General features: G+C 53.3%; 1 pseudogene; it reads right to left on the bottom strand.

The window, feature by feature from the left end:
- LOC132390043 (SWI/SNF-related matrix-associated actin-dependent regulator of chromatin subfamily B member 1-like) overlaps window positions 1-11610 on the bottom strand; it is a 47757-nt pseudogene extending 36147 nt beyond the window's left edge.
- Between the last annotated feature and the right edge of the window lie 7090 nt (window positions 11611-18700).

Genomic DNA, 18700 nt, shown 5'->3' with positions numbered 1-18700 from the left:
GGTAGGACACACACTGTGAGCAATGGGGAGTGTCGAGGGACGGGGGGACCTCGGCGTACGAGGGTAGGACACGCACCATGAACGGTGGGGAGTGTCGAGGGACAGGGTCCTCGGCGTACGAGGGTAGGACACACACTGTGAGCAATGGGGAGTGTCGAGGGACGGGGGGACCTCGGCGAACAAGGGTAGGACACGCACCGTGAACGGTGGGGAGTGTCGAGGGACGGGGGGACCTCGGCGTACGAGGGTGGGTCACGCACCGTGAACGGTGGGGAGTGTCGAGGTACAGGGGGACCTCGGCGTACGAGGGTCGGACACACACCGTGAACGGTGGGGAGTGTCGAGGGACGGGGGGACCTCAGTGTACGAGGGTAGGACACACACCGTGAATGGTGGGGAGTGTCGAGGGACGGGGGGACCTCGGCGTACGAGGGTAGGACACACACTGTGAGCAATGGGGAGTGTCGAGGGACGGGGTCCTCGGCGTACGAGGGTAGGACACACACTGTGAGCAATGGGGAGTGTCGAGGGACAGGGGGACCTCGGCGTACGAGGGTAGGACACGGACCGTGAACTGTGGGGAGTGTCGAGGGACGGGGGGACCTCGGAGTATGAGGGTAGGGCACACACACTGTGAGCCATGGGGAGTGTCAAGGGACGGGGGGACCTCGGCGTATGAGGGTGGGACACACACACTGTGAGCAAAGGGGAGTGTCGAGGGACGGGGGGACCTCGGCGTACGAGGGTGGGTCACGCACCGTGAACGGTGGGGAGTGTCGAGGGACGGGGGGACCTCGGCGTACGAGGGTCGGACACACACCGTGAACGGTGGGGAGTGTCGAGGGACAGGGGGACCTCGGAGTACGAGGGTGGGACACACACCGTGAACGGTGGAGAGTGTCGAAAGACGGGGGGACCTCGGCGTACGAGGGTAGGACACAGACAGTGAACGGTGGGGAGTGTCGAGGGACGGGGGAACCTCGGCGTACAAGGGTAGGACACACACCGTGAACGGTGGGGAGTGTCGAGGGACAGGGGGACCTCAGCGTACGAGGGTAGGACACGGACCGTGAACGGTGGGGAGTGTCGAGGGACGGGGGGACCTCGGCGTACGAGGGTAGGACACACACCGTGAACGGTGGTTACGCACCGTAAGTAGGTTGGTGGCTCGGTGCTGATGGAGATGGCCTTGTATTTGTCATCGTTTCCTTCGAGGATTTCTTCCACCTCTGACGCTCGAAGGAGAGTTACGTTGGTGGCAAGTGTCGTGTATCCGTGATCTGTGGGAGTGCAGGACAAAGGTGGATTAGTGTGTGAGAGGGGTGTGTGTGTCAGAGAGGGGGAGAGGGATGAGTGTGACGGGGACACGGGGTGTGCTGCAGAGAGAGGGGTGCGTGTGTCAGAGAGGGGGAGAGGGATGAGTGTGTCGGGGACACGGGGTGTGCTGCAGAGAGAGGGGTGCGTGTGTCAGAGAGGGGGAGAGGGATGAGTGTGTCGGGGGCACGGGGTGTGCTGCAGAGAGAGGGGTGCGTGTGTCAGAGAGGGGGAGAGGGATGAGTGTGTCGGGGGACACGGGGTGTGCTGCAGTGAGAGGGGTGTGTGTGTCAGAGAGAGGGAGAGGGATGAGTCTGTCTGGGGACACGGGGTGTGCTGCAGTGAGAGGGGTGTGTGTGTCAGAGAGGGGGAGAGGGATGAGTGTGACGGGGACACGGGGTGTGCTGCAGTGAGAGGGGTGCGTGTGTCAGAGGGGGAGAGGGATGAGTGTGTCGGGGACACGGGGTGTGCTGCACTGAGAGGGATGAGTGTGTCAGAGAGGGGGAGAGGGATGAGTGTGTCTGGGGACACGGGGTGTGCTGCAGAGAGAGGGGTGCGTGTGTCAGAGAGGGGGAGAGGGATGAGTGTGTAGGGGACACGGGGTGTGCTGCAGTGAGAGGGGTGCGTGTGTCAGAGAGGGGGAGAGGGATGAGTGTGTCTGGGGGCACGGGGTGTGCTGCAGTGAGAGGGGTGCGTGTGTCAGAGAGGGGGAGAGGGATGAGTGTGTCAGGGACACGGGGTGTGCTGCAGTGAGAGGGGTGTGTGTGTCAGAGAGGGGGAGAGGGATGAGTGTGTCAGGGACACGGGGTGTGCTGCAGAGAGAGGGGTGTGTGTGTCAGAGAGGGGGAGAGGGATGAGTGTGTCAGGGACACGGGGTGTGCTGCAGAGAGAGGGGTGAGCGTGAGGGAGAGAGAGAGAGGTGTGTGTGTCAGAGAGGGTGTGTAAGTGTACCCCCCTCCACCTCACCTTTGTCTCCACTGCCCCATGGAGGCAAATCCGTTGGCCCCTGTGCAGGCAAGTCCCTCGCCACCTACCCCACCTCCCTGCAGCCTTGCGTTCCTGTCGCCGGCCCCGTACCGTGAGACGAGGCAACAATCCTCTTCCTCTCCTCGACGGTGGCCAGGCGCCTCCAGAGGGACGGGTACTTCTTGTACAGAGAGCCCCGGAACATGCGGAGGAAGTTTCCAACCTGCAGACCCGAGGGGAGGGGGAGAGGTCATCAGACTGAGCGGAGTCACCAGCGGTTCTGATCCGCGGGCCACAGGAGACGGAGGAATCCTGCCCTCGCCCCTCGCCCGCAACCCCCTTTTCAAACCCGAAAGCCATCCACTTCCAGCCGCCGAACTCCACGGGCTTTCCACCCTCCGCTGAGGAAATTCCTCCTCACCTCGCCCCTCCTGCGATGAGATAGTTGGAGGGGGTGGAGTGCAGCGTGGTCACGCACTTTGGTACAAGGAATAAAGGCGCAGGCTGTTCTTTTCTCAACTGGAGAGAGATTTCTGAAGCCTGAAGTGCAAAGGGACTTGGGAGTCCTTCTGCCGGATTCCCTACGAAGGTTAACTTGCAGGTGGGGTCAGAGGCGAGGAAGGCAAATGCAGTGTTGGCATTCATTTTGAGGGTACTGGAAGGATGTAATGCTGAGGCTTTATATAAAGCACTGGCCGGGGAGTATTGGGAGCAGTTTTGGTCCCCTTTGGACCGACAAGAAAGCCTTGCAGGTGGTGGTTAGGGGAGCAGAGAAGGTTATTGGGGTCTCCCTGCCTTCTGTCCAGTTCAGAGTCGATGCCTCCAGAAGGCATCATTAAAGACTCCTCACACCCTCTCCATGAACCCCATCAGCAGACAAAGGCAGCATGCATTTGTGAAAGGAAAATCATGTCTGACGAATCTTACAGAATTTTTTGAAGATGTAACTAGTAGAGTGGATAGGGGAGAGCCAGTGGATGTGGTATATTTAGATTTTCAAAAGGCTTTTGACAAGGTCCCACTCAGGAGATTAGTGTGTAAACTTAAAGCACACGGTATTGGGGGTATGGTATTGATGTGGATAGAGAATTGGTTGGCAGACAGGAAGCAAAGAGTGGGAGTAAACGGGACCTTTTCAGAATGGCAGGCAGTGACTAGTGGGGTACTGCAAGGCTCAGTGCTGGGACCCCAGTTGTTTACAATATATATTAATGATTTAGACAAGCAGATTAAATGCAGCATCTCCAAGTTTGCAGATGACACGAAGCTGGGCGGAGGTGTTAGCTGTGAGGAAGATGCTGAGAGGATGCAGGGTGACTTGGATAGGTTAGGTGAGTGGGCAAATTCATGGCAGATGCAATTTAATGTGGATAAATGTGAGGTTATCCACTTTGGTGGCAAGAACAGGAAAACAGATTATTATCTGAACGGTGGCCGATTAGGAAAAGGGGAGATGCAACGAGACCTGGGTGTCATTGTACACCAGTCATTGAAGGTGGACATGCAGGTACAGCAGGCAGTGAAAAAGGCAAATGGTATGTTGGCATTCATAGCAAAAGGATTTGAGTACAGGAGCAGGGAGGTTCTACTGCAGTTGTACAAGGCCTTGGTGAGACCGCACCTAGAATATTCTGTGCAGTTTTGGTCCCCTGATCTGAGGAAAGACATTCTTGCCATAGAGGGAGTACAGAGAAGGTTCACCAGATTGATTCCTGGGGTGGCAGGACTTTCATATGAAGAAATACTGGATCGACTAGGCTTATACTCACTGGAATTTAGAAGATTGAGGGGGGATCTTATTGAAACATATAAAACTCTAAAGGGATCGGACAGGCTAGATGCAGGAAGATTGTTTCCGATGTTGGGGAAGTCCAGAACGAGGGGTCACAGTTTAAGGATAAAGGGGAAGCCTTTTAGGACCGAGATGAGGAGAAACTTCTTCACACAGAGAGTGGTGAGTCTGTGGAATTCTCTGCCACAGGAAACAGTTGAGGCCGGTTCCTTGGCGATATTTAAGAGGGAGTTAGATTTGGCCCTTGTGGCTAAAGGGATCGGGGGTACGGAGAGAAAGCAGGTACGGGGTTCTGAGTTGGATGATCAGCCATGATCATACTGAATGGCAGTGCAGGCTCGAAGGGCCGAATGGCCTACTCCTGCACCTATTTTCTATGTTTCTATGTTTGTTCTTCTGCCACCAGGCAAATGTTACAGGAGCATCAAAACTAAAACCACAAGACTGCTGAACAGCTTCCTCCCACAGGCAGTCAGACTGCTAAGTAGCTGCTCTACCTGACTCTGCTTTGGACACTTATAACTTGATTTTAACCAACATGTGGCTGTTGTGTTTTACTATCTTTTGTTACGTTTGTTAGGTTATGATTGCACTTGCCCCTGGGAAACACTGTCTCATTCTACCCTGCAGAGACGCTGTCTGCAGCGTTGGTTGGAATGACAGTGAAGTTTCTGATTCTTGACCCTTACCTAAGTAAGGATGTGCTGACATTGGGGAGGGTGGAGAGGAGGTTCATGAGAAAGATTCCGGGAACGGAGGGGTTAACGCATGAGGAATGTTCGATGGCCGTGGTCCCAACAGGCTCTGGGGGCAGCTTCTCCTGCCAGGTCATCAGACCGATTAATTGATTTGTATTTCTACTGTTATATTGACTGTCCTACATACTGTTTATTTTAAGTCTCTGCAAATTGCACACTTAGACGGAGGCGTAACATAAAAGCTTTTTACTCTTCAAGGACGGTAAGTCAGAAAGTCAGTTCAATGTCTGCTGGATTTCCGGGGTGGAGCCTGTCCTGGTGGGACGTGCTTTCAGCCTGCTGTGCTTTCTGCCTGATGGGGGGGGGAGACGAGAGGCCGTCCGGGACAGGCGGGGTCCTCGGTCCACCGAGGGGAGGCCGGGTTTCCCTGAGGTGCTGAGCCGCGTCCTCGACTCTCCGCGGTTTCACGTGGCCGCGGGCAGGGCAGGACGCCGCCTGTGGCACATCATGAGTGGGCCGAGGTGCGGCAAAAGCGGTCTCACCTAGAGAGGTGCCGAAGCTGCGTTTTGGAAATTGAGATCAAGTTGTGTCTTTCACTGAGTACGGCAGGCCCCAGAGAGTTATACAACAGAGGGACCTCGGGATAGGTACAGGGACACAGGTAGACGGGGAAGGGGGCGCTGGTGGAAGAAGGCCATTGGCAAGCTGGCCTTCATTCATCAGGGCACCGAGTACAGGTGTCCGGACGTCGGTGAGTCCGCACTTGGGGTCGGTCCTGTGTTCTGTTTGGGTCACCCTGCTGTGGGAAAGGTGCCACTGAACTGGAAAGAGCGCAGAGGGACTCGAGGGACTGAGTTACGGAGAGAGGTCGGGCAGGTTGGGACTTTATTCCCGGGATGACCTTACGGAGGTGTGTAAAACCACGAGGGGGCACAGATAGACACAGACTTTTTCTCCACCTGTCAGAATCAGTTTATTACTGATGGATAGTTGCAAAATTTGTGGTTTGTGTCAGCAGTACAGGGCAATACGTGCAAAAAAAAAAGACTTTAAGTAACAAAACTAGTGTGGCCAAGTTCATGGACTGTCCAGAAATCTAACCGCAGAGCTGCTCCTGGAGTGTGGGGCTCCAGGCTCCCTGATTGGTGCTAACGAGGAGAGGTTCGCGCAACCCCCATGCCAGCTCGGCGCGTCGGAGTTCAGTCCTGGCATCTGCACCTCCTCCCCGTGGAATGCGTGGGCTTCCTCTGGGTGCTCCAGTCTCCTCCCACGGCCCAGACTAACAGGATAACACCGCGGTTTGGCTCGGGTTGAATCACGGGGCTGCTGACAGGCCTGCCCTGCGCGATGTTGCTAAAAAAAATACACTTCCTTCCCTTGACTTCCTGACCAACAGACCACAATCAGTCAGGATGGGCCTTGACACCTCCGCTAGGCCTACTCTGAACACTGGCGCTCGGCGAGGTTGAGCCTTCAGCCTGCACAGCCATGTTCTCGTTTAATTTCAACTGCAAGTGTGCAGGCAGAACACCTCGAGGATGTGTGCTTCACCCGCTGCTCTGCTCTCTCCCCTTGGCTGCGTGGCCAGGCACAGCCCAGACCCCATCGAAAGGCTCCCCGACAGCAACTAGATAGATTGGCGTCACAGTAGCCAGCTCAGGAAGACCAGGGAGCTGATTGTGAACTTCAGGAAGGGGAAGTCGAAGGAACACACGCTTCAGTTCTCATTAAGGGATCAGGAGTGGAGAGAGGGAGACGTTTCGAGTTCCTGGGTGTCAACATCTCTGAGGATCTGTCCTGGGCCCAGCAGCTACAAAGAAGACACGACATTGGGAGTTTCAGGTATCTGCTACGATACTAAAGACCCTGGCAAATTTCGACAGATGCTCCTGCGAGAGCATTCTAACTGGCTGCCCCTTCGTCTGGTATGGAGGAGCCACCGCAGAGGATCGGAAAAGGCTGCAGAAATTTGCAAACTTGGCCCGCTCTGTCGCAGGCACCAGTCTCCCCAGCACTCATTGCCATCCTCAAAAAGCTGGTGTCCGTCATTAAGGACCCCCCGTCTCCCAGGACATGCCCTCTTCTCATTGCTACCGTCAGGGAGGAGGTGCAGGAGCCTGAAGACACCCACATTCAACGATTCAGGAACAGCCTCTTCCCCCTCCGCCGTCCCATTTCTGAATGGACTCTGAACCCATGAACTCCACTATTTTTTTTCTACATCTGCATTGATTTGACTTAATTTTATACACAATCTTGTGCAAAAGTCACATGCACACACAGAGCTAGGCTGCCTGATACTTTTGCACACTGCTGTAATAATTTTATGTATTCCACCGTACTGCGTAAAACACAAATTTCATGACATACATGAGTGACAAGAAACCCGATTCTGATCGGGGTCTCTACCGTGGACTGAGAGTGGGAAGGGGGAAGGGAGAGGGGAATCACGGTTGGGAAAAGGGGAAGGGAGAGTGAAGGGAGCGGGACGCACCGGAGAGACGTTCAGTAATGATCAATAAGCCAATTGTTTGGAATCAGATGATCTTGCCTGGTGTCTCGGGGCTGGTGTGTCTGCATATCCCATCCCTCGCGACTCCTTCGCTGCCACCTGTCCCACACCCTGCTCCCGCAGCGTTCCACCCTCGCCACTCCCAACGTCCTCAGCCCCCGCCAGGTTCACAAACTCACTCCCCGGCCCCCCCCCCCCCAGTTGACAAAAGTCTTCAGCACCCTTGCGATATATACGAGGGGTGATTGATAAGTTCGTGGCCTAGGGTAGAAGGAGTCAATTTTAGGAAACCTAGCACATCTATTTTTCAGCATAGTCCCCTCCTACATTTACACACACAGTCCAGCCGTCGTGGAGCGTACAGATCTTGGACCTCCAGAAAGTGTCCACAGCAGGGGTGAACGAGATGTTCTTGGCCTAAGGTAGGAGGAGATGAGTTATACAGCTCTCATTACCTGCACATCCAGGTCAACTCTTTGATTATGCAGAAAGTTTGAAGTTAATAACCCATCAGGGGTGATTGATACGTTCGTGGCCCAAGGTAGAAGGAGATGAGTTATTAACTTCAAATTTTCTGCATAATCACTCAAAGAGTTGACCTGGATGTGCAGGTAATGAGAGCTGTATAACTCATCTCCTCCTACCTTAGGCCAAGAACATCTCATTCACCCCTGCTGTGGACACTTCCTGGAGGTCCAAGATCCGTACGCTCCATGACCGCTGGACTAAGTGTGTAAATGTAGGAGAGGACTATGCTGAAAAATAGATGTGCTAGGTTTCCTAAAATTGACTCCTTCTACCCTAGGCCACGAACTTATCAATCACCCCTCATGCGCGCCCGAGACTTTTTGCACAGTTTTGTTGATGTTTCCGATTGTAATTTATACGGTTTTATTTTCACTATGTATTTCGGGCAGAAGGGGCTCCTCAGCCGCGGTCGGCAGCTCATCTGGGAGAAGGAAAACTCAGATCTCAAAGCTCCGCTGACTCACTTCGGGAGTGAACCCCGAGGAAAAAAAATACGAAGCCGGGGTCCCCAAGGCCGTCTGACGTTGGGTTGGACACGTACTGGCGACTCCTGGTGCCAGACTTGTGTGGATCTCTGCCGTTCCTCTGTATTCGTCGGCCGCGTGGACAGGGGGAGCCTGCTCCATGGGGAACAGCCTGCTCTCCGTCGTACTGCCCCGGCTTGCGTATCAAGACAGCCAGGATGCAATATCCGTAGTTGACCCCGACCCACGATGTACTGCTGCCGCGAGAAAACGTACAGGAGTACAGCACAGGAACCACATTGTCGTGCTGACCCGGCTAAAAAGCAGGTCAAAAACACCCCAACACGAAGCGTCTGACGCCTCTCTCACCAGACCAGGCATCCACCACTCACTGAGTGAAAAACTTACCCCTTACATCCCCCCCTCACCTTCAGTGCCTGCCCTCTGGTACTAGACATGTCAACTCTGGGAAACAGATACCCCCTGTCCACTCTATCTATGCCTCTCGAAATCCTGTAAACAGCTCTCAGATCTCCCCTCGGCCTCCAGAGAAAACAACCCATGTTTATCCAGCCTCTCGTGACAGCACGTGCCCTCTAAACCAGGCAGCGTCCTGGTGAAACTCTTCTGCACCCTCTCCGAAGCCTCGACATCCTACCCGTACTGGGACGGCCAGAATTGCCCACAATTCTCCAGATGTAGCCTGACCACAGTTTGATAAAGTAGCAACATCACCCGCTGACTCCTGAACTCAAAGTCTCGACTAACAAAAGCGAGCGTCCTCAGCCGCCTCATCGACCTGCGTGGCCGCTTTCATGGAGCTGTGAACTTGGATCGCAAGATCCCTCTGCTCAGCGACGCTGTTAAAGACCTCGCCCCCGACAGTGTACTGTCTCCTTGCATTTGCCCTCCCGAGGGGCAACACCTCGCATTTATCTGGCTTAAGCTCCATCTGACATTTCCTGACGCATTAAACCTGACTCCGATCCTCAAATAACGCCGAGTTAGAGTCAGAGAGAAGGGGCCTCGCGGCAAGACGACGCCATTTTTCTCGAGCGTCTCGACAGGAGATGGTTGTTGACTTCAGGAACGGAGGACGGGGGCACATTCTCCTGCCTGCATCCAGAGAGTTGAGAGCTTCAGGGGTGTGTGCTCAGCCCGCTGCTCGACTCCTTCTGTGCCCATGACCGCGTGGGTAGGCACAGCTCCCACACGGCCCACCATCGTCGGCAGAGTTTCAGACGGCAAGCTGGTTGAGCGGAGTCGCAGGGAGGTCAGCAAGACCCACAGAGCTGATGGTGGACTTCAGGAAGGGAACCCACCCACACCAGTCCTCACAGAGGGGTCAGAAGTGGAGAGAGTGCGCAGCTTCGAGTTCCTGGGTGTCAACATCTCTGACCCGACATATGGATGCAGTGACAAAGGAGGCACGACAGCGGCTGCATTTCATCCAGAGCCTGAGGAGATCTGGTGTCTTACCAGAGACGCTCGCGAATTACGACAGGTGGACAATGAGAACTGTAACTGGCTGCATCAACGTTTCGTGTGAGGGTGGGAGGGGGCTACTGCACAGGATCAAAAGAAGCTGCAGTAAGTTGTGAACTTAAGTCAGCTCCACCATGGGTACCGGCCTCCGATGTATCCAGTATCAAGCAGCGATGCCTCAAAAAGGCAGCGTCCATCGTTAAGGACCCAGGAGAGACCCTCTTCTCACTGCTGCCATCAGGAAGGAGGTACAGGAGCCTCAGGACCCACACCAGCAGGTTCAGGGACAGTTATTACCCCTCAACCATTGGGAAGGAGGTACAGGAGCCTCAGGACCCACACCACCAGGTTCAGGGACAGTTATCACCCCTCAACCATTGGGAAGGAGGTCCGGAGCCTCAGGACCCACACCACCAGGTTCCGGGACAGTTATCACCCCTCAACCATCAGGAAGGAGGTACAGGAGCCTCAGGACCCACACCACCAGGTTCAGGGACAGTTATCACCCCTCAACCATCAGGAAGGAGGTACAGGAGCCTTAGGACCCACACCACCAGGTTCAGGGACAGTTATAACCCCTCAACCATCAGGAAGGAGGTACAGGAGCCTCAGGACCCACAACACATGTTCAGGAACAGTTACCACCCCTCAACCATCAGGAAGGAGGGACAGGAGCCTCCGGACCCACACCACCAGGTTCCGGAACAGTTATAACCCCTCAACCATCAGGAAGGAGGTACAGGAGCCTCAGGACCCACAACACATGTTCAGGAACAGTTACCACCCCTCAACCATCAGGAAGGAGGTACAGGAGCCTCAGGACCCACAGCACCAGGGTCAGGGACAGTTATTACCCCTCAACCATCAGGAAGGAGGTACAGGAGCCTCAGGACCCACAGCACCAGGTTCAGGGACAGTTATCACCCCTCAACCATCAGGAAGGAGATACAGGAGCCTCAGGACCCACACCTCCAGGTTCAGGGACAGTTATCACCCCTCAACCATCAGGAAGGAGGTACAGGAGCCTCAGGACCCAAACCACCAGGTTCAGGGACAGTTATCACCCCTCAACCATCAGGAAGGAGGTACAGGAGCCTCAGGACCCACACCACCAGGTTCAGGGACAGTTATTACCCCTCAACCATCAGGAAGGAGGTACTGGAGCCTCAGGACCCACACCACCAGGTTCAGGGACAGTTATCACCCCTCAACCATCAGGAAGGAGGTACAGGAGCCTCAGGACCCACACCACCAGGTTCAGGGACAGTTATCACCCCTCAACCATCAGGCTCTTGAACAAAAGGGGATAACTTCACTGACTTGCCCACCTATTGAGATGTTCCCACAACCGATGGTCTCACGTTAAGGACTGTCTAGCTCATGTACTCGTTATTTATTGCTATTTATTTATATTTGCATTAACAATGTCTGCTGTCATCTGCACGCCGATCTGTCAATGATCCCGTTACGGACACTATTCTATAGACCGGCTGCATATGCCGACAGGAAAATGCATCTCAGGGTTGTATGTGCTGACGTGCACATACTCTGATAATAAATCTGATAATTAATTCACTTTGAACTTTGACTTCCTGAGGAGGTTAAAAAAAAACTCAAAGCAACACACACACATACACAACGCCAGAGGGACCCAGCGGGTCGGTCAGCGTCCACAGGAATGAATAAGCAGTCGACGTTTTGGGCCGAGACCCTCCTTCCGGACTGGGAAGGAAGAGGATGGAATAAAAGGCTGGGAGGAACAGTAAGGAGGCTACCGAGAAGGCGATAGGCGAAGCCAGGTGAGTGGGAATGGTTGAGGGCCGGAGAGGAAGGCATCTAATAGGAGAAGGGAGTGGACCACAGGGGATGGTGATAGGCAGCTGAGAAGACGCAAGAGACACATATTGGGGGAAAAGGGAGAAGCTTCCCAGCCAGAATAGGAGGTACTGCTCCCCCAGTACAGGAAACATCCTCTCTACATCCACTCTATCTGTGGTCCTAGACTCCCCCGCTAAAGGAAACATCCTCTCTACATCCACTCTATCTGTGTCCTCTGGTCCCAGACTCCCCCACTATAGGAAACATCGTCTCCACATCCACTCTATCTGTGTCCTCTGGTCCCAGACTCCCCCACTATAGGAAACATCCTCTCTACATCCACTCTATCTGTGTCCTCTGGTCCCAGACTCCCGCACTACAGGAAACATCCTCTCCACATCCACTCTATCTGTGCCCTCTGGTCCCAGACTCCCCCACTATCGGAAACATCCTCTCCACATCCACTCTATCTGTTTCCTCTGGTCCTAGACTCCCCCACGATAGGAAACATCCTGTCCACATCCAGTTTATCTGTGTCATCTGGTCTTCGACTCCCCCACTACAGGAAACATCCTCTCCACATCCACTCTATCTGTATCCTCTGGTCCAAGACACCCCCACTACAGGAAACATCCTCTCCACATCCACTCTATCTGTGTCCTCTGGTCTTCGACTCCCCCACTACGGGAAACATCCTCTCCACATCCACTCTATCTGTGTCCTCTGGTCCTAAACTCCCCCACTACAGGAACCACCCTCTCCACATCCACTCTATCTGTGTCCTCTAGTCCTGGACTCCCCCACTACAGGAAACATCCTCTCCACATCCACTCTATCTGTGTCCTCTGGTCCCAGACTCCCCCACTATAGGAAACATCGTCTCCACATCCACTCTATCTGTGTCCTCTGGTCCTAGACTCCCCCACTATCGGAAACATCCTCTCCACATACACTCTATCTGTTTCCTCTGGTCCTAGACTCCCCCACGATAGGAAACATCCTGTCCACATCCAGTTTATCTGTGTCCTCTGGTCTTCGACTCCCCCACTACAGGAAACATCCTCTCCACATCCACTCTATCTGTGTCCTCTGGTCTTCGACTCCCCACTACAGGAAACATCCTCTCCACATCCACTCTATCTGTGTCCTCTGGTCCTGGACTCCCCCACTATAGGAAACATCCTCTCTACACCCACTCTATCTGAGTACTCTGGTCCTAGACTCCCCCACTACAGGAAACATCCTCTCCACAGCCACTCTAGCTGTGTCCTCTGGTCCTAGACTCCCCCACTATAGGAAACATCCTCTCCACATACACTCTATCTGTGTCCTCTGGTCCTAGACTCCCCCACTACAGGAAACATCCTCTCCACAGCCACTCTAGCTGTGTCCTCTGGTCCTAGACTCCCCCACGATAGGAAACATCCTCTCCACATCCACTCTATCTGTGTCCTCTGGTCCCAGACTCCCCCACTATAGGAAACATCGTCTCCACATCCACTCTATCTGTGTCCTCTTCTCCTAAACTCCCCCACTACAGGAACAACACTCTCCACATCCACTCTATCTGTGTCCTCTGGTCCTGGACTCCCCCAATATAGGAAACATCCTCTCCACATCCACTCTATCTGTGTCCTCTGGTCCCAGACGCCCGCACTATAGGAAGCATCCTCTAGGACCAGAGGACACAGATAGAGTGGATGTGGAGAGGATGTTTCCTATAGTGGGGGAGTCTAGGACCAGAGGACACAGACAGAGTGGATGTGGGGAGGATGTTTCCTATAGTGGGGGAGTCTAGGACAAAACGACACAGATAGAGTGGATGTGCAGTGGATGTTTCCTATAGTGGGGGAGTCTAGGATCAGAGGACACAGACAGAGTGGATGTGGAAGGATGTTTCCTATAGTGGGGGAGTCTAGAAGCAGAGGACACAGATAGAGTGGATGTGGAGAGGATGTTTCCTGTAGTGGGGGAGTCTAGGACCAGAGGACACGGATAGAGTGGATGTGGACAGGATGTTTCCTATAGTGGGGGAGTCAAGGACAAGAGGACACAGATAGAGTGGATGTGGAGAGGATGTTTCCTATAGTGGGGGAGTCTAGGATCAGAGGTCACAGATAGAGTGGATGTGGAGAATATGTTTCCTATAGTGGGGGAGTCTAGGATCAGAGGACACAGATAGAGTGGATGTGGAGAGGATGTTTCCTATAGTGGGGGTGTCTCGGACCTGAGGACACGGATAGACTGGATGTGGAAGGATCTTTCCTATAGTGGGGGAGTCTAGGATCAGAGGACAGAGAGAGTGGATGTGGAGAGGATGTTCCACATAGTGGGGGAGTCTATGATCAGAGGAAACAGATAGAGTGGATGTGGAGAGGATGTTTCCTATAGTGCGGGAGGCTAGGACCAGAGGACACAGATAGAGTGGATGTGCAGAGGATGTTTCCCATAGTGGGGGAGTCTAGGACCAGAGGACACAAATAGAGTGGATGTGGAGAGGATGTTTCCTATAGTGGGGGAGTCTAGAACCAGAGGACACAGATAGAGTGGATGTGGAAGGATCTTTCCTATAGTGGGGGAGTCTAGGACCAGAGGACACAGATAGAGTGGATGTGGAGAGGATGTTTCCTATAGTGGGGGAGTCTAGGACCAGAGGACACAGATAGAGTGGATGTGGAGAGGATGTTTCCTGTAATGGGGGAGTCTAGCACCAGAGGACTCCGACAGAGTGGATGTGGAGAGGATGTTTCCTATCGTGGGGGAGTCTAGGACCAGAGGACACAGCTAGAGCGGATGTGGACAGGATGTTTCCTGTAGTGGGGGAGTCTTGGACCAGAGGACACAGATAGAGTGGATGTGGAGGAGATGTTTCCTAAAGTGGGGGTGTCTAGGACCAGACGACACACATAGAGTGGATGTGGAGAGGATGTTTCCTGTAGTGGGGGAGTCTAGGACCAGAGGACACAGATAGAGTGGATGTGGAGAGGATGTTTCCTGTAGTGGGGGAGTCTAGGACCAGAGGACACAGACAGAGTGGATGTGGGGAGGATGTTTCCTATAGTGGGGGAGTCTAGGACAAAACGACACAGATAGAGTGGATGTGCAGTGGATGTTTCCTATAGTGGGGGAGTCTAGGATCAGAGGACACAGACAGAGTGGATGTGGAAGGATGTTTCCTATAGTGGGGGAGTCTAGAAGCAGAGGACACAGATAGAGTGGATGTGGAGAGGATGTTTCCTGTAGTGGGGGAGTCTAGGACCAGAGGACACGGATAGAGTGGATGTGGACAGGATGTTTCCTATAGTGGGGGAGTCAAGGACAAGAGGACACAGATAGAGTGTATGTGCAGTGGATGTTTCCTATAGTGGGGGAGTCTAGGATCAGAGGACACAGATAGAGTGGATGTGGAGAATATGTTTCCTATAGTGCGGGAGTCTAGGATCAGAGGACACAGATAGATTGGATGTGGAGAGGATGTTTCCTATAGTGGGGGTGTCTCGGACCTGAGGACACGGATAGACTGGATGTGGAAGGATCTTTCCTATAGTGGGGGAGTCTAGGATCAGAGGACAGAGAGAGTGGATGTGGAGAGGATGTTCCAAATAGTGGGGGAGTCTATGATCAGAGGAAACAGATAGAGTGGATGTGTAGAGGGTGTTTCCTATAGTGGGGGAGTCTAGGATCAGAGGACCCAGATAGAGTGGATGTGGAGAATATGTTTCCTATAGTGGGGGAGTCTAGGACCAGAGGACACAGATAGAGTGGATGTGGAAGGATGTTTCCTGCAGTGGGGGAGTCTAGAACCAGAGGACACAGATAGAGTGGATGTGGAGAGGATGTTTCCTATAGTGGGGGTGTCTCGGACCAGAGGACACAGATAGAGTGGATGTGGAAGGATGTTTCCTACAGTGGGGCAGTCTAGGACCAGAGGACACAGCTCGAGTAGATGTGGAAGGATGTTTCCTATATTGAGGTGTCTACGACCAGAGGACACAGATAGAGTGGATGTGGAGAGGATGTTTCCTATAGTGGGGATGTCTAGGACCAGACGACACAGATAGAGTGGATGTGGAGAGGATGTTTCCTGTAGTGGGGGAGTCTAGGACCAGAGGACATAGATAGAGTGGATGTGGAGAGGATGTTTCCTGTAGTGTGGGAGTCTAGGACCAGAGGACACAGATAGAGTGGATGTGGAGAGGATGTTTCCTGTAGTGTGGGAGTCTAGGACCAGAGGACACAGATAGAGTGGATGTGGAGAGGATGTTTCCTATAGTGGGGGAGTCTAGGACCAGAGGACACAGATAGAGTGGATGTCGAGAGGATATTTCCTATAGTGGGGTAGTTTCGGACCAGAGGACACAGATAGAGTGGATGTGGAGAGGATGTTTCCTGTCGTGGGGGAGGCTAGGACCAGAGGACACAGATAGAGTGCATGTGAAGAGGATGTTTCCTGTTGTGGGGGAGTCTAGGACCAGAGGACACAGATAGAGTGGATGTGGAGAGGATGTTTCCTATAGTGGTGGAGTCTAGGACCAGAGGACACAGATAGAGTGGATGTGGAGAGGATGTTTCCTATAGTGGTGGAGTCTAGGACCAGAGGACACAGATAGAGTGGATGTCGAGAGGATATTTCCTATAGTGGGGTAGTTTCGGACCAGAGGACACAGATAGAGTGGATGTGGAGAGGATGTTTCCTGTCGTGGGGGAGGCTAGGACCAGAGGACACAGATAGAGTGGATGTGGAGAGGATATTTCCGATAGTGGGGATGTCTAGGACCAGACGACACAGATAGAGTGGATGTGGCGAGGATGTTTCCTGTAGTGGGGGAGTCTAGGACCAGAGGACATAGATAGAGTGGATGTGGAGAGGATGTTTCCTGTAGTGTGGGAGTCTAGGACCAGAGGACACAGATAGAGTGGATGTGGAGAGGATGTTTCCTGTAGTGTGGGAGTCTAGGACCAGAGGACACAGATAGAGTGGATGTGGAGAGGATGTTTCCTATAGTGGGGATGTCTAGGACCAGACGACACAGATAGAGTGGATGTGGAGAGGATGTTTCCTGTAGTGGGGGAGTCTAGGACCAGAGGACATAGATAGAGTGGATGTGGAGAGGATGTTTCCTGTAGTGTGGGAGTCTAGGACCAGAGGACACAGATAGAGTGGATGTGGAGAGGATGTTTCCTGTAGTGTGGGAGTCTAGGACCAGAGGACACAGATATAGTGGATGTGGAGAGGATGTTTCCGATAGTGGGGATGTCTAGGACCAGACGACACAGATAGAGTGGATGTGGAGAGGATGTTTCCTGTAGTGGGGGAGTCTAGGACCAGAGGACATAGATAGAGTGGATGTGGAGAGGATGTTTCCTGTAGTGTGGGAGTCTAGGACCAGAGGACACAGATAGAGTGGATGTGGAGAGGATGTTTCCTGTAGTGTGGGAGTCTAGGACCAGAGGACACAGATAGAGTGGATGTGGAGAGGATGTTTCCTGTAGTGTGGGAGTCTAGGACCAGAGGACACAGATAGAGTGGATGTGGAGAGGATGTTTCCTATAGTGGTGGAGTCTAGGACCAGAGGACACAGATAGAGTGGATGTGGAGAGGATGTTTCCTATAGTGGTGGAGTCTAGGACCAGAGGACACAGATAGAGTGGATGTCGAGAGGATATTTCCTATAGTGGGGTAGTTTCGGACCAGAGGACACAGATAGAGTGGATGTGGAGAGGATGTTTCCTGTCGTGGGGGAGGCTAGGACCAGACGACACAGATAGAGTGCATGTGAAGAGGATGTTTCCTGTTGTGGGGGAGTCTAGGACCAGAGGACACAGATAGAGTGGATGTGGAGAGGGTGTTTACTGTAGTGGGGGAGTCTACGAGCAGAGGACACAGATAGAGTGGATGTGGAAGGATGTTTCCTATAGTCGGGGAGTCTAGGACCAGAGGACACAGATAGAGTGGATGTGGAGAGGATGTTTCCTGTAGAGGGGGAGTCTAGGATCAGAGGAAAGATAGAGTGGATGTGGGGAGGATGTTTCCTATAGTGGGGGAGTCTAGGACCAGAGGACACAGATAGAGTGGATGTGGAGAGGATGTTTCCTATAGTGGGGGAGTCTATGACCAGAGGACACAGATAAGAGTGGATGTGGAGAGGGTGTTTACTGTAGTGGGGGAGTCTAGGATCAGAGGACAGATAGAGTGGATGTGAGGACGATGTTTCCTATAGTGGGGGAGCCTAGGACCAGAGGACACAGATAGAGTGGATGTGGAGAGGATGTTTCCTATAGTGGGGGAGTCTATGACCAGAGGACACAGATAAGAGTGGATGTGGAGAGGGTGTTTCCTATAGTGGGGGAGTCTAGGATCAGAGGACTCAGATAGAGTGGATGTGGAGAATATGTTTCCTATAGTGGGGGAGTCTAGGACCAGAGGACACAGATAGAGTGGATGTGGAAGGATGTTTCCTGCAGTGGGGGAGTCTAGAACCAGAGGACACAGATAGAGTGGATGTGGAGAGGATGTTTCCTATAGTGGGGGTGTCTCGGACCAGAGGACACAGATAGAGTGGATGTGGAAGGATGTTTCCTACAGTGGGGCAGTCTAGGACCAGAGGACACAGCTCGAGTGGATGTGGAAGGATGTTTCCTATATTGAGGTGTCTATGACCAGAGGACACAGATGGAGTGGATGTGGAGAGGATGTTTCCTATAGTGGGGGAGTCTAGGACCAGAGGACACAGATACAGTGGACGTCGAGAGGATGTTTCCTATAGTGGGGGAGTCTAGGACCAGAGGACACAGATAGAGTAGATGTGGAGAGGATGTTTTCTATAGTGGGGGCGTCTAGGACCAGAGGACACAGATAGAGTGGATGTGGAGAGGATGTTTCCTGTATTGGGGGAGTCTTGGACCAGAGGACACAGATAGAGTGGATGTGGAGAGGATATTTCCTGTAGTGCGGGAGGCTAGGACCAGAGGACACAGATAGAGTGGATGTGGAGAGGATGTTTCCTGTATTGGGGGAGTCTAGGACCAGAAGACACAGACAGAGTGGATGTGGAGACGATGTTTCCTATAGTGGGCAGTCTAGGACCAGAGGACACTGATTGTGTGGATGTGGAGAGGATGT

Source organism: Hypanus sabinus, unplaced genomic scaffold (assembly GCF_030144855.1).
Source record: "Hypanus sabinus isolate sHypSab1 unplaced genomic scaffold, sHypSab1.hap1 scaffold_749, whole genome shotgun sequence".
Classification (NCBI taxonomy): Eukaryota; Metazoa; Chordata; class Chondrichthyes; order Myliobatiformes; family Dasyatidae; genus Hypanus; species Hypanus sabinus.
Note: the sequence above shows the minus strand (reverse complement) of the source record. Positions and strands in the feature narration are given on the sequence as shown.